General features: G+C 39.3%; 1 long non-coding RNA gene across 2 annotated transcripts in view; it reads left to right on the forward strand.

Moving 5' to 3' along the window:
- The window catches only part of LOC308616244, a 219808-nt gene that overhangs the window by 158270 nt on the left and 49331 nt on the right, over window positions 1-12207 (forward strand). The gene's annotated exons all lie outside the window — the stretch shown is intronic.

Consider the following 12207-nt stretch of genomic DNA (forward strand, 5'->3'; position numbering starts at 1 on the left):
ATGGCTGAGTAGTATTCCATTGTATGTATACTCCACATCTTCTTTTATCTGTCACCTGTTGATGGACACTTAGGTTGCTTCCATGGCTTGGCAATTGTAAATAATGCTGCTATGAACATTGGGATGCATGTATCTTTTCAAATTAGTGGTTTTTTTTTTTTTGGATATATATCCAGGAGTGGAATTGCTGGGTCATATGGTAGTTCTATTTTTAGTTTTTGAGAATCCTCCATACTGTTTTCCACAGTGGCTGCACCAATTTACATTCCCACCAACAGGGTACAAGGGTTCCCTTTTCCCCACATCCTCGCCAGTATTTGTTATGTGTGTTCTCTTTGTTGATAGCCATTCTGACCAGTGCAAGGTGATATTTCATTGTGGTTTTAATTTGCATTTTAAGAATAGTTATTTATTTATTTATTGGCCACGTGGTGTGGCGTGTGGAATCTTAGTTCCCCGACCAGGGATCAAACCCATGCCCCCTACAGTGGTTACAGAGTCTTAACCTCCAGGGAAGTCCCCAAGCACAGTTATTTTAAAGTACTTATCAGCTAGCTCTGAAATTGGAATCATCTGTGAATCTGATTCTCTTGTCTGCCTATGATTTTTATCCTTCATTTTATTATTGTGGTGTATCACATTTATTGATTTGCATATGTTGAACCATACTTGCGTCCTGGGAATAAATCCCACTCTATCTTGGTGTATGATCATTTTAAGGTACTGTTGAATTCAGTTTGCTAATATTTTGTTGAGAATTTTTGCATTAATGTCCGTCAGGGTTGTTGGCCTGTAATTTTCTTTTCTTGTCATGTCCTGATATGGCTTTGGTATTTAGATAATACTGGCCTTGTAAAATGAATTTGAAAGTATTCCCTCCACTTCATTTTTTGGCAAGAGTTTGAGAAAGATTGGTATTAATTAATCTTTAAATGTTTTGTAGAATTCACCAGTGAAAGCCATCTGGTCCTGGACTTTTCTTTGTTGGGAGTTTTTTTTTTAAATTACTGATTCAGTCTCCTTACTGATAATTGTTCTGTTCATATTTTCTGTTTCTTCTTGATTCAGTCTTGGTAGGTTGTATATTTCTAGGAACTTACCCATTTCTTCTAGGTTATCTAATTTGTTGGTATATAATTGTTCATAGTAGTTTTTTATGATCATTAGTATTTCTGTGTTACCAGTTATGATGTCTCCTTTTATTTCTGATTTTATTTATTTGAATCTTTTCTCTTTTTTTTTTTTTCTTATTCTAGGTAAAGTTTTTTCAATTTTGTTTATCTTTTCAAAAAAACAGCTCTTAGTTTCATTGATCTTTTCTATTGTCTTTCTAGTCTCTATTTCATTTATTTCTGTTATGATCTTTGTTATTTCCTTCCTTTACTAACTTTGGGCTTCATTCATTCTTTTTCTACTGCCATGAGGGGTAAAGTTAGATTGTTAATTTAGGATCTTTTTGGTTTCTTAGTGTAGGTGTTTTTGCTGTAAACTTCCCTCTTAGAACTGCTTTTGCTGCAGCTCTTAAGTTTTGGTATGTCATGTTACCACTTTCATTTGTCTCAAGTTGTTTTTTAATTTCACTCTTCATTTCTTCTTTGACCCATTGGTTGTTCAGAAACATGTTGTTTAGTCATGTTTCTGTGAATTTTCCAGTTTTCCTCTTGTAATTGATTTGTAGTTATATAATATTGTGGTCAGAAAATATGCTTGATATGATTTCAGTCTTCTTAAATTTGTCCAGACTTGTGGCCTAACAAATGATCTGTCCTGGAGAACGTTCCGTGCATACTTGAGAAGGATGTGTATTCTGCTGCTGTTGGATGGAATGTTCTATATATGACTTGAGAAGGATGTGTATTCTGCTGCTGTTGGATGGAATGTTCTATATATGTCTCTACGAGGTCCCTCTGGTCTAACATGTAAGTTCCCTCTGGTCTAACATGTAAGTTAAGTCCAATATTTCCTTATTGATACTCTGTCTGTCGTGATTTATTCATTGTTGAAAGCGGGGTATTGAAGTCCCCTGTTATTATTGTATTGCTGTCTATTTTTCCCTTCAGATATGTTGATATTTGCTTAATATATTTAGGTGCTCTGGTATTGGATACATAAATATTCACAATTATTATATCCCCTTGATGAATTGACCCCTTTATTAATATAATGACCTTCTGTTACATTTTTTTGGCTTAAAGTCTATTTTTCCCAGTGTAGGTATGGTTACCCCTACATTCTTTTGGTTTCCATTTGCATTAAATATCTCTTTCCATCCCTTCACTTTCAGTCTATGTGTGTCCTTAAAGATAAAGTGAGTCTCTCATAGGTAGCATACAGTTGGGGTTGTTGTTTTATCCAGTCAGGTGCTCTATGTCTTTTTATTGGAGAATTTAATCAATTTACATTTAAAGTAATTATTGGTAGGCGTGGATTTACTATTACCATTTTGTTCATTATTTTCTGGCTGTTTTGTATTTCCTTTGTTTCTTTCCTCCTCTTTGGCTTTTTTCCTTTGTGATCTCATAATATTCTATGTTGGTATGCTTTTATTCCTTTCTTTTTATCTTTTGTGTATTTACTATAGTTTTTAAAATTTTGTAGTCACCATGAGGCTTACATTAAGACATCCTGTAACAGTCTATTTTAAGCTGATAACAGCTTAACTTCCATCACATACAAAAGCTCTACATTTTTACACTCCCTACCACATTTTATGTTTCGGATGTCACAAGTTATATCTTTTTATATTGTGCATCCATTAAAAAATTAATTTAGTTACAGTTATTTTAAGTACTTTAGTCTTTTAACCTTTATACTAGAGTTATAAGTTATTTATCTAGCACCATTACAATTTAGAGTATTCTGAATTTATATATTTACCTTTACCAGTTTGTTTTATACTTTCATATGTTTTCATGTTACTAATTACTGTCCTTTTCTTTTAGCTTGAAGACCTCTCTGTAACATTTCTTGTCCAGCCAGTCTAGTGGTGATGAACTCCTTCAGTTTTTGTTTGTCCAGGGAACTCTCTCTCCTTCAATTCTGAAGGACAGCTTTGCTGGGTAGAGTATTCTTTTTTTTTTTTTTTTTTTCTGGCTGTGCTGGGTCTTCGTTGCTCTGTGCGGGCTTTCTTTAGTTGCAGTGAACGGGGTCTACTCTTTGTTGTGGTGCATGGGCTTCTCATTGCAGTGGCTTCTCTTGTTGTGGAGCATGGGCTCTAGGTGTGCAGGCTTCAGTAGTTGTGGCACACGGGCTCAGTAGTTGTGGCGTGCAGGCTCAGTAGTTGTGGTGCACGGGTTTAGTTTCTCTGCAGCATGTGGGATCTTCCCAGGCCAGGGATCGATCCCATGTCCCCTGCATTGGCAGGCGGATTCTTAACCACTGTGCCGCCAGGGAAGTCCCGGGTAGAGTATTCTTGATTGGCAGGTTTTTTTTCTTTCATCAGTTTGAATACATCGTCCACTCCCTTCTGGCCTGAAATGTTTCTCTGCAAAATATGCTGAACAAGGGTTCCCTTGTACATAACAAGTAGCCTTTTTCAAGCTGCTTTTAAGATTCCCTGTCTTTAACATTTGACAATTTGATTATAACGTGTCCTATTGTGAATCTCTTTGGATTCTTTTTAAGTATGTTTTGGGCTGCCTGAATCTGGATGTCTGTTCCTTTCTCCAGGTTAAGGAAGTTTTCAGTCGTTATTTCTTTGGGTAATCTTTCTGCTGCTCTCTCTCTTCTCTTTCTCAGACATCTGTATTATTTATATGCATTCACTTAATAGTACGTCGTAAGTCTTTTGAGCTACCTTCACTCTTTTTATTCTTTTTTCTTTTTGTTCTTTTGATAGGGTAGTGGAAATCACCAAATCTTCAAGTTTACTAATCTTTTCTTTTGCTTTAGCTAGTCAGTTGTTGAACCCCTCTATTGAATTTTTCAGTTTAGATATTGTATTCTTTATCTCTGATTTCTCTTTGGCACTTTTTTATATTTTAAAATTTCTTTTTGTTGAAATTCTCACTTTATGCATTGCTCTCCTGACCTTAGTGACCATTTTATGACGAGTAGGTGGAACTATCAGATAAATCACTTATCTCCATTTCATTAAGATTGTTTCTAGAGATTTATCTTATTCTTTTGTTTGGAACATATTCCCTTATTTCTTTATTTTCCTTGACTCTCCGTGTTGGTTTCTACACAGTAGATAAAACAACCATCTCTCTCAGCCTTGACAGAGTGGACTTGTGTAGGAGATGAGCCTAGTCAAGTAGCCCACCTTGAGCTCCTAGTTGCCTCTCAGACCTTTGTGATTGTCCAAGCCATACGACTACATATATATATATATTTTTCAGATTCTTTTCAATCATAGGTTATTACAAGATACAAATGCTATGCTGTATAGTAGGTCTCGTTGTTTATCTATTTTATATATAATAATGTGTATTTGTTAATCCCAGATTCCTAATTTATCCCTTACTCCTCCTTTCCCCTTTGGTAACCATAAGTTTGTTTTCTATATGAGTCTGTTTCTGTTTTATAAACAAGTTCATTTGTATCTTTTTTTTAGATTCCACATATAAGTAATCTTTCTCTGTCTGACTGACTTCACTTAGGATGATAGTCTCTGGGTCCATCCATGTTGCTGCAAATGGCATTATTTCATTCTTTTTATAGCTGAGTAATATTCCATTATATATATATATATATATATATATATATATATATACCACATCGTCTATATCCGTTCCTCTGTTGATGGAGACTTAGGTTGCTTCCGTGTCTTGGCTATTGTAAATAGTGCCTCTATGAGCATGGGGGTGCATGTATCTTTTTGAATTAGAGTTTTCATCTTTTTTGGATGTATGCCCAGGAGTGGGATTGCTGGATCATATGGTAGCTCTGTTTTTAGTTTTTTTTAAGGAACCTCCAAACTGTTCTCCATAGTCAAGCCACCATCTTTGTTCTTAGTGGTTCCCAGTAGATGAGGATGTGCCGAGATCTGTCAGTGTATGAAAGACATGGGAAATGTCACGTGCCTGTTCAGGTTCCCAGAGGACTACTCATTGCTTCCCCTTTCAGCCCCCTATGCAGGCTAATTGGAAGCCTGACATTCAGGCAGCAGCTGGGAAAATCAGGACATTATATGTATAGTCTAGCACCTACCAGGAAGAAACTGGGATCTGGGTATTTTTGTTTACTCCCTCTGTGCTGAGCCAGAGAGAATATTTGGGCACACAAGCACTCCCACAGACCAGAACCACCTCTTTGTTTCATGTGGTCCTGGGGGGCTCATGAATGCTGAGCCCCATCAGTTCCCAGAGCTAGGTAATTTGGGAGCCTGTCCCTTGGGTAGTAGCCATAATAGTTGGGGTGCTAGAAGTATGGACAAGTTCCTTCCAGGGAAAAGCTGGTGACGTGGTTTTAGTATTGGAGTGAGCCGTGGGGAGACAGTAGAGGATGTGCCCACCAGCTCTTTTGGGCTTCCAAGAGGATCCCTGTCAGCTCCCACATGCAGGCTGGTTAGAAGCCAGAACCTCAGAAAGCAGCTGGAGAAGTTTGCAGTCAGATCACTTCCAGGGAGAAACTGAGGGACGGACATTTTTGTCTGATCTCTCTGAGCAGAGTTGGGAGTTGGGGGACTGGTAATAGCCATGGAGAGTCCTCATGTACCCATTTAACAACTGCTTATTTATTTGCTATAGTTTTGTGGGATTTATGAATGCAAGCCCCATTGGCTCTCAGAGCTAGGTGATTTGGGGACCTGTACCTCAGGTGGCAGCCTTAAGAGTTGAGGCACTAGATTTGTGATCCAGATTCTTTGTTCCCCTGGGCAAAGCTTGGAGTTAAGGGTTCCCTCCGAATTGTAAAGTGCTATGCCAGGGGCTGAGTTTATGGGGAGAGTTTCTCAGCCTTTCCTTCCCATCTTGATGTGGTTTTTTTCTCAGTCACCAGTGTGTAGGAGTTACTCAACTAGTTTTTGGATTTCTCTGAGAGAAAATTGATTCACCTGTTCCTGTATACTCAGTGCATCCATGGGAGGGGGAGTCAGGAGCCTCTTATGTCACCGTTGTTTAATGGGTACAGAGTTTTAGTTTGTGCCCAACAATGTGAATGTACTTAATGCCCCTTCAAAAAATGGTTAAAAAGACAAATTTCATGTATATTTTACCATGACAAAATTTTTAAAAAACCACAATGAACAAAATTGCCCTTTCACATTACTAATAGTGTCTTTGGATGAACAAAGCAATTAATTTTGTATTAATAACAGAAGTGTTAATTTGTAGATCAATATAATCCAGTTGCTCAGTTTTTCCTCTCTGTGGTAGAATGCTTGTGTCCTATATAAGAAATCTTGGCCTTTCCCCAAATCATGAAGATTTTCCACTTAGTTTTCTACTAAAAGCTATATTGTCTTGTTTTTCACATTTAGATCTTCAGTCTGTCTAAAATTTACTGATGTGTGGTTTGAAGTAGGGGGTCAAGGTTCTTTTTTTTCTATATGAATATCCAATCAACTCAGACCGTTTTATTGAAAAGACTATCTTTTCTCATAATAGTACACACTCAGGTGTGGGTCTGTTTCATTAGTCAGTTTGTCCATTTTTGCATGAATTAGTGTAGCCAATGAATGCCTTAATTAATGTAGCTTGATATTTGGTAGTTTTAAGTCCCTCAATTTTGTTCTCAATTCAAGTTTGTCTATTTTATTCTAGCTCTTTGTTTTTCCATATGAACTTTAGAATCAGCTGGTCAATTTCCAGGAAAAAGAAGAAACAACTATGCTGAGATTTTGTTTGTACTTGCATAGCATCCGTAGTTAAGTGTGGGGAAACTTGAAATAATTGAATATTGAACTTTCCTGTCTATGAACATATTGTATCTCTTCCTTTTTTAGGTGTTATTTTTCTCAGTAGTGCTTTGTAGTTTTCAGTGCAGAGGTCTTACAAATCTTTAATTTATTTCCAGGTGTTTCATGCTTTTTGATCCTATTGTAAATGGCATCATTTTAATTTTCCTATTTGTTTGTTGCTTGCATATAGAAAAAAAGTTTTTAATATCAACCTTAAACCAGTGACCTTGTTAAATTTGCTTATTTAAACCTAGTAGATTCTTCTATATTATTCACATATATATAATCATGTCATCTCCAAATAGTGACCTTTTTATTTTTTCCTTTCCAATCCTAAGCCTTTTTATTTATAGCTGTTACCTCTACTTCTTCTTCTTCTTTTATTATTATTATTATTATTATTATTATTATTATTATTTTTCTGAGAAGGGCCTCTGATAAAATGTCAAAGTCAGGTGTTTTGGTCTTACTCTGTCTCTCAAGCAGAAAGCTTTCAATATTTTACTAATATTTCAGTTAGCCTTTGCTGGGACAAGCCACTCCAAAACACGGTGGCTTAATATAATAATGATTTATTCTTTCTCACCATTCTGTGAACTGGTTGGGTAGTTCTTCTGCTGGTTTCAGGCAGGTTCACTCATGTGGCTGCGTGGCTGTTTGCATCTAGGCTGCAAGATCCAAGATGACCTCACTCACATGTCTTGCAGTTGATGAGGGCTGCTGGCTTGGGCATCTCCTTTGTCCTCCAGGAGGCTTTTCATCCTCCAGTAGCTAAGACTGGCTTCCTTAAAGGTGTGCTAACGGCAGTGTTGTCTTTTTAACAAACCATGGTTGACAATTGCAATTAGACATGGCAGCTAGAAAGAGGGAGAAAGCAAAACTAAAGACCTGGAACTTCTATAGATAATTAGCTTATAAATAATCTAGTGTAAGAATCCTTAAAAAAATTAAATGTCTTGGTGCTTTGGAAATAATCCTAGGTGTGAAGAAGTGGATGGAAATGTAGGAAATATGAAAAGGCACTTCACTTTTGTACAGTGGTATTATCATCTGGAATTAGGGAAGAATAGGAACTTCCCAGCCACTAACCTTTTGAAAATATTTCTCCTAGAGAAGACTAAAAATACATCCCTGCCCCAGGCAAGCCCCTGACACAGTGATCAGTGGGCCATCCTGGCACCATTTCCATTATTTCAGAAAGTTGGATATAAAATAAAAAAAAATTTTAAAGACCCTTTTAACTAATGCATTATAAAATCAAATAGTTTTAAAGGTAGCTTTTGGATTAGTATAAACTCCAGTGATTTCCAAGGAGCCACGTGTCAGTCTCACCTCTGCCTGGGTGTTACGCTACTCTAACGTCAGGTTTCTAAGCAAAATATTTTATTCAAAACTTTTTAAGGGGAAAAAAAGCGTATTTAGTAAGTTGCCACTGCTTAGTGAAGAATCAAGGGAGAGTATCTTACAGATTTCTAATAAACCATTTTGATTATACCTGGAAACTCCCATCTTTAAAAATGAAAGTCTTGCTTAACCTTGAGACTTTCTTGTGTACTTATAAGGTTGATGTACTGAAAGTTGTGTGTCTGGGTTTTAAGAATAGTTTTGAAATCACAGCTAATTCTGTATGTAGAGTAAAATGTTAGTATGTAGAGTAAAATGTTAAATATCCTTTTCTTCAGAAATCAAAGAAAGTCTCTTAGCAAAGTTCACCTCTGTACTGTAATGAAAACCTCAAGTCTTTTGATACAAACAGAAGGTCTACTGTAAAGATGTCATCTCTTTTATATGAAATTTCACTTCTTGGAATTATTCAGGTAAACCAAAGGGGAAATTGAAAGTTTAATGTTAGGGATATAGACCAGTAGATAGACATATTTTAAGTTACTTTTATCATGAAATGTGAACAAAAAGAAAGACATTAGAATTGTGAGGTGGATTCTCTCTTCTCTTTGGTTTTTTAGTATAATAAAATCTATAGTGGGACTTTCGTGGTGGTCCACTGGTTAAGACTTCGCCTTCCAATGCCGGGGGTGTGAATTGGATCCCTGGCTGGGGAGCTAAGATCCCATGTGCCTCTCAGCCAAAAACCAAAAGATAAAACAGAAGCAGTATTGTAACAAATTCAATAAAGACTTAAAAATAAAATCTATAGAATTCCTATATATGGTTATTATTGTTCTAACATGTGTTAAGTTTTCAATTGGTGCCATAACAAATTACCACAAACTTAGAGGTTTCAAATAGTACAAATTTATTATCTCACAGTTTTGTAGGTCAGAAATCTGAATGAGCTTGGTCCTTTGTTCTTGGCCTCACAGACCGAAATCAAGGTGTGGACAGGGCTGAGTTCCTCTTAGGAGGTTTGGGGGGAAGAATCCACTTCCAAGCTCATACAGGTTGTTGGCAGAATTCGGTTGCTTGTGGTTTCAGGACTGAGGTTCCCATTTCTTGATGGCTGTCATCTGGCGCTGCCCTTAGCTCCTAAACACCTCTCATGAGAAAGCCTTGCCAAAACAACAACAAAAAAAGGCTTTTAGGACTTGAAGGAAGGGTCTTAACCCCCTGCGAGCCTTACAGCCTGAGCTCTCAGGGACTGTCAAGGGACATCAAGCCCATGGCTTTTTAGATGCAATGTCTCTTCTAGTTAGTTATTGAGTATTCAAGGGTTTTTAGGGTTGGGGTTGCCTATTTTATGTTGTTTCCATGGTCACCACCTTTCCCGAGACTACTGTGGTATCACTTCTAGGGAATCCTTGGTGCTGAAAGTCAGCGGTCCCCAACCTTTTTGGCACCAGGGACTGGTTTTGTGGAAGACAATTTTTCCACGGACAAGGGGTGGGAGATGGTTCAGGTGGTAACGCAAGCGATGGGGAGTGATGGGGAGCGATGGGGAACGGTAGATGAAGCTTTGCTTTCTTGCCTGCTGCTCACCTCCTGCTGTGCGTCCTGGTTCCTAACAGGCAGCGGACTGATACCGGTCTGCAGCCCGGGGGTTGGGGACCCCTGCTGTAAGTGATTATAGTTCTTTTGGCCAACCCTTACCAAATGTTGTGGTCTTTCAAAAATTAGACCCTCTATTAGACAAGCTTGCTTTCTCAAATTTTTTTTTTTGTGTGGTATGCGGGCCTCTCACTGTTGTGGCCTCTCCCATTGCAGAGTACAGGCTCTGGATGCCCAGGCTCAGCGGCCATGGCTCACGGGCTCAGCCGCTCCACGGCATGTGGGATCTTCCCGGACCGGGGCACGAACCTGTGTCCCCTGCATTGGCAGGCAGACTCTCAACCACTGCGCCACCAGGGAAGCCCTCAAATTTTTTAAAAGTGAAATTTATTGAACTGTATTTTACATAAAATAAAAAGCACCCATCTTAAGCGTACATCTTTGTTTTGTTTTGTTTTTGGCGGTACGTGGGCCTCTCCCGTTGCGGAGCACAGGCTCCAAACGCGCAGGCTCAGCGGCCATGGCTCACGGGCCTAGCCGCTCCACGGCATGTGGGATCTTCCCGGACTGGGGCACGAACCTGTGTCCCCTGTATCGGCAGGCGGACTCTCAACCACTGCGCCACCAGGGAAGCCCTTAAGCGTACATCTTGATAAAGGTTTGAGAGAGAGTTATACATCCATAACAGTTACCAGAGTCATGATATACAGCATTTCCTTCAACCCAAAAGATTTCCTTGTGCCCATTCCAGTAAATCCTCACCCCTCACCCCTCATCCTCCCTACCCTACCACACCCGAGGCAGCCACTGATCTGTTTTTTGTCACCATACAATTGATTCATCTTCTCTAGAGTTTTATACACACACACACACACACACACACACACACACACACACACGATATATACATACACACTTTGGCTTCTTTTGCTTTGGGTAGTATTTTTGAGATTCATCCATGTTGTCGTGCATATCAGTAGTTTCTTCCTCTTTATTGTTGAGTAGTTTTCTGTTGTATAGATACACCCCAATTATCCTTTTCTGTATCACTAGATTAAATCTAATATTTTGTTAAGCATTTTTGTATTTATATTCATGAGGGATATTGGTCTGTCGTTCTCTCTTCTTATAATCTCTTTGTCTGGTTTTGGTATCAGAGTAATGCTGGCCTCATAAATTGATTTGGGAAGTATTGGAGACATCTACTGCTATTTCCAGGTGGCTTTTCCTGGCCGTCTATTGGGCATTACTTCTCCAAGAGGCCCAGAGATATCCTTCAAAGAGCTCCTTTTACAGGCCCGGGGAAGACACAGAAGCCCCCGGCACTGCCCTCAGATTTTGTTGCTTAGCAGCAATCCCCATTCCTGTTCAGGGTGTGGTACGTCAGCAGAGTACAGATGTTCAAGTACTATATACAGCAGCTCCCAAACCCTGAACTTCCAAAGAATTTCAGCCACCCTCTTGAGTACGGCTGCTTCTGCTGCTTTGGTGCAAAGCAGAGGCCACACTCCTTCCCTCTGGGATGATCTAGTGTAATCCCCTAAATCAAAAATGCAGTTTTCGGGCTTCCCTGGTGGCGCAGTGGTTGAGAGTCCGCCTGCCGATGCAGGGGACACGGGTTCGTGCCCCGGTCCGGGAGGATCCCGCATGCCGCGGAGTGGCTGGGCCTGTGAGCCATGGCCGCTGAGCCTGCGCATCTGGAGCCTGTGCTCTGCAATGGGAGAGGCCACAACAGTGAGAGGCCCGTGTACTGCAAAAAAAAAAAAAAAAAAATGCAGTTTTCTTCTAAGAGTAGAAGTGAGGGAGAGGGAAGAGGGGAAGAAGGGATGGTGAGACGGGTAGGGTGCTCAGGCCTTGCTTGAGCATGGAATGGGAAAAGGAGGCACTTTATTGTTCCCTTGTAAGTACCCAGAAACAAAAGTTCAAGAAAAAAGTTAGCGTTCCCCCAAAACACTCTCTAAAAGGCAAACCAAGGAATCTAACACATCATATAATGTCCATCCTCAACCATTTATCTTTTACAAATGTGGAGACTGTCTCTCATCTCTATCTGTCAGAGATAGCCAAATGTTTGAAAACTATTATCTTAGTAGGTTTTGGGGACCTGAAGCAAATATGATTGCTGCTGACCTAGGCTGATTCCTCAGATATCCTGAGTTGGCATGCAGATCAGGCTCTTAGAGTTATGGCTAGCAAAATCAGGATACAGAACACATTATGATGACTCCCAGCTCAGGACTGAGTTTACTGCATCATGCTATATAAAATCTCATGTTCTTCAAGTGCCTTTTTGTTGATATTTTGGGCTAAATGTCACAGCAAGAATAATCGTCCTCGGGCTTCCCTGGTGGCGCAGTGGTTGAGAGTCCGCCTGCCAATGCAGGGGACACAGGTTCGTGCCTCGGTCCAGGAAGATCCCACAT

The sequence above is a fragment of the Mesoplodon bidens genome (assembly GCF_964165515.1).
Source record: "Mesoplodon bidens genome assembly, chromosome: 4".
Lineage (NCBI taxonomy): Eukaryota > Metazoa > Chordata > Mammalia > Artiodactyla > Ziphiidae > Mesoplodon > Mesoplodon bidens.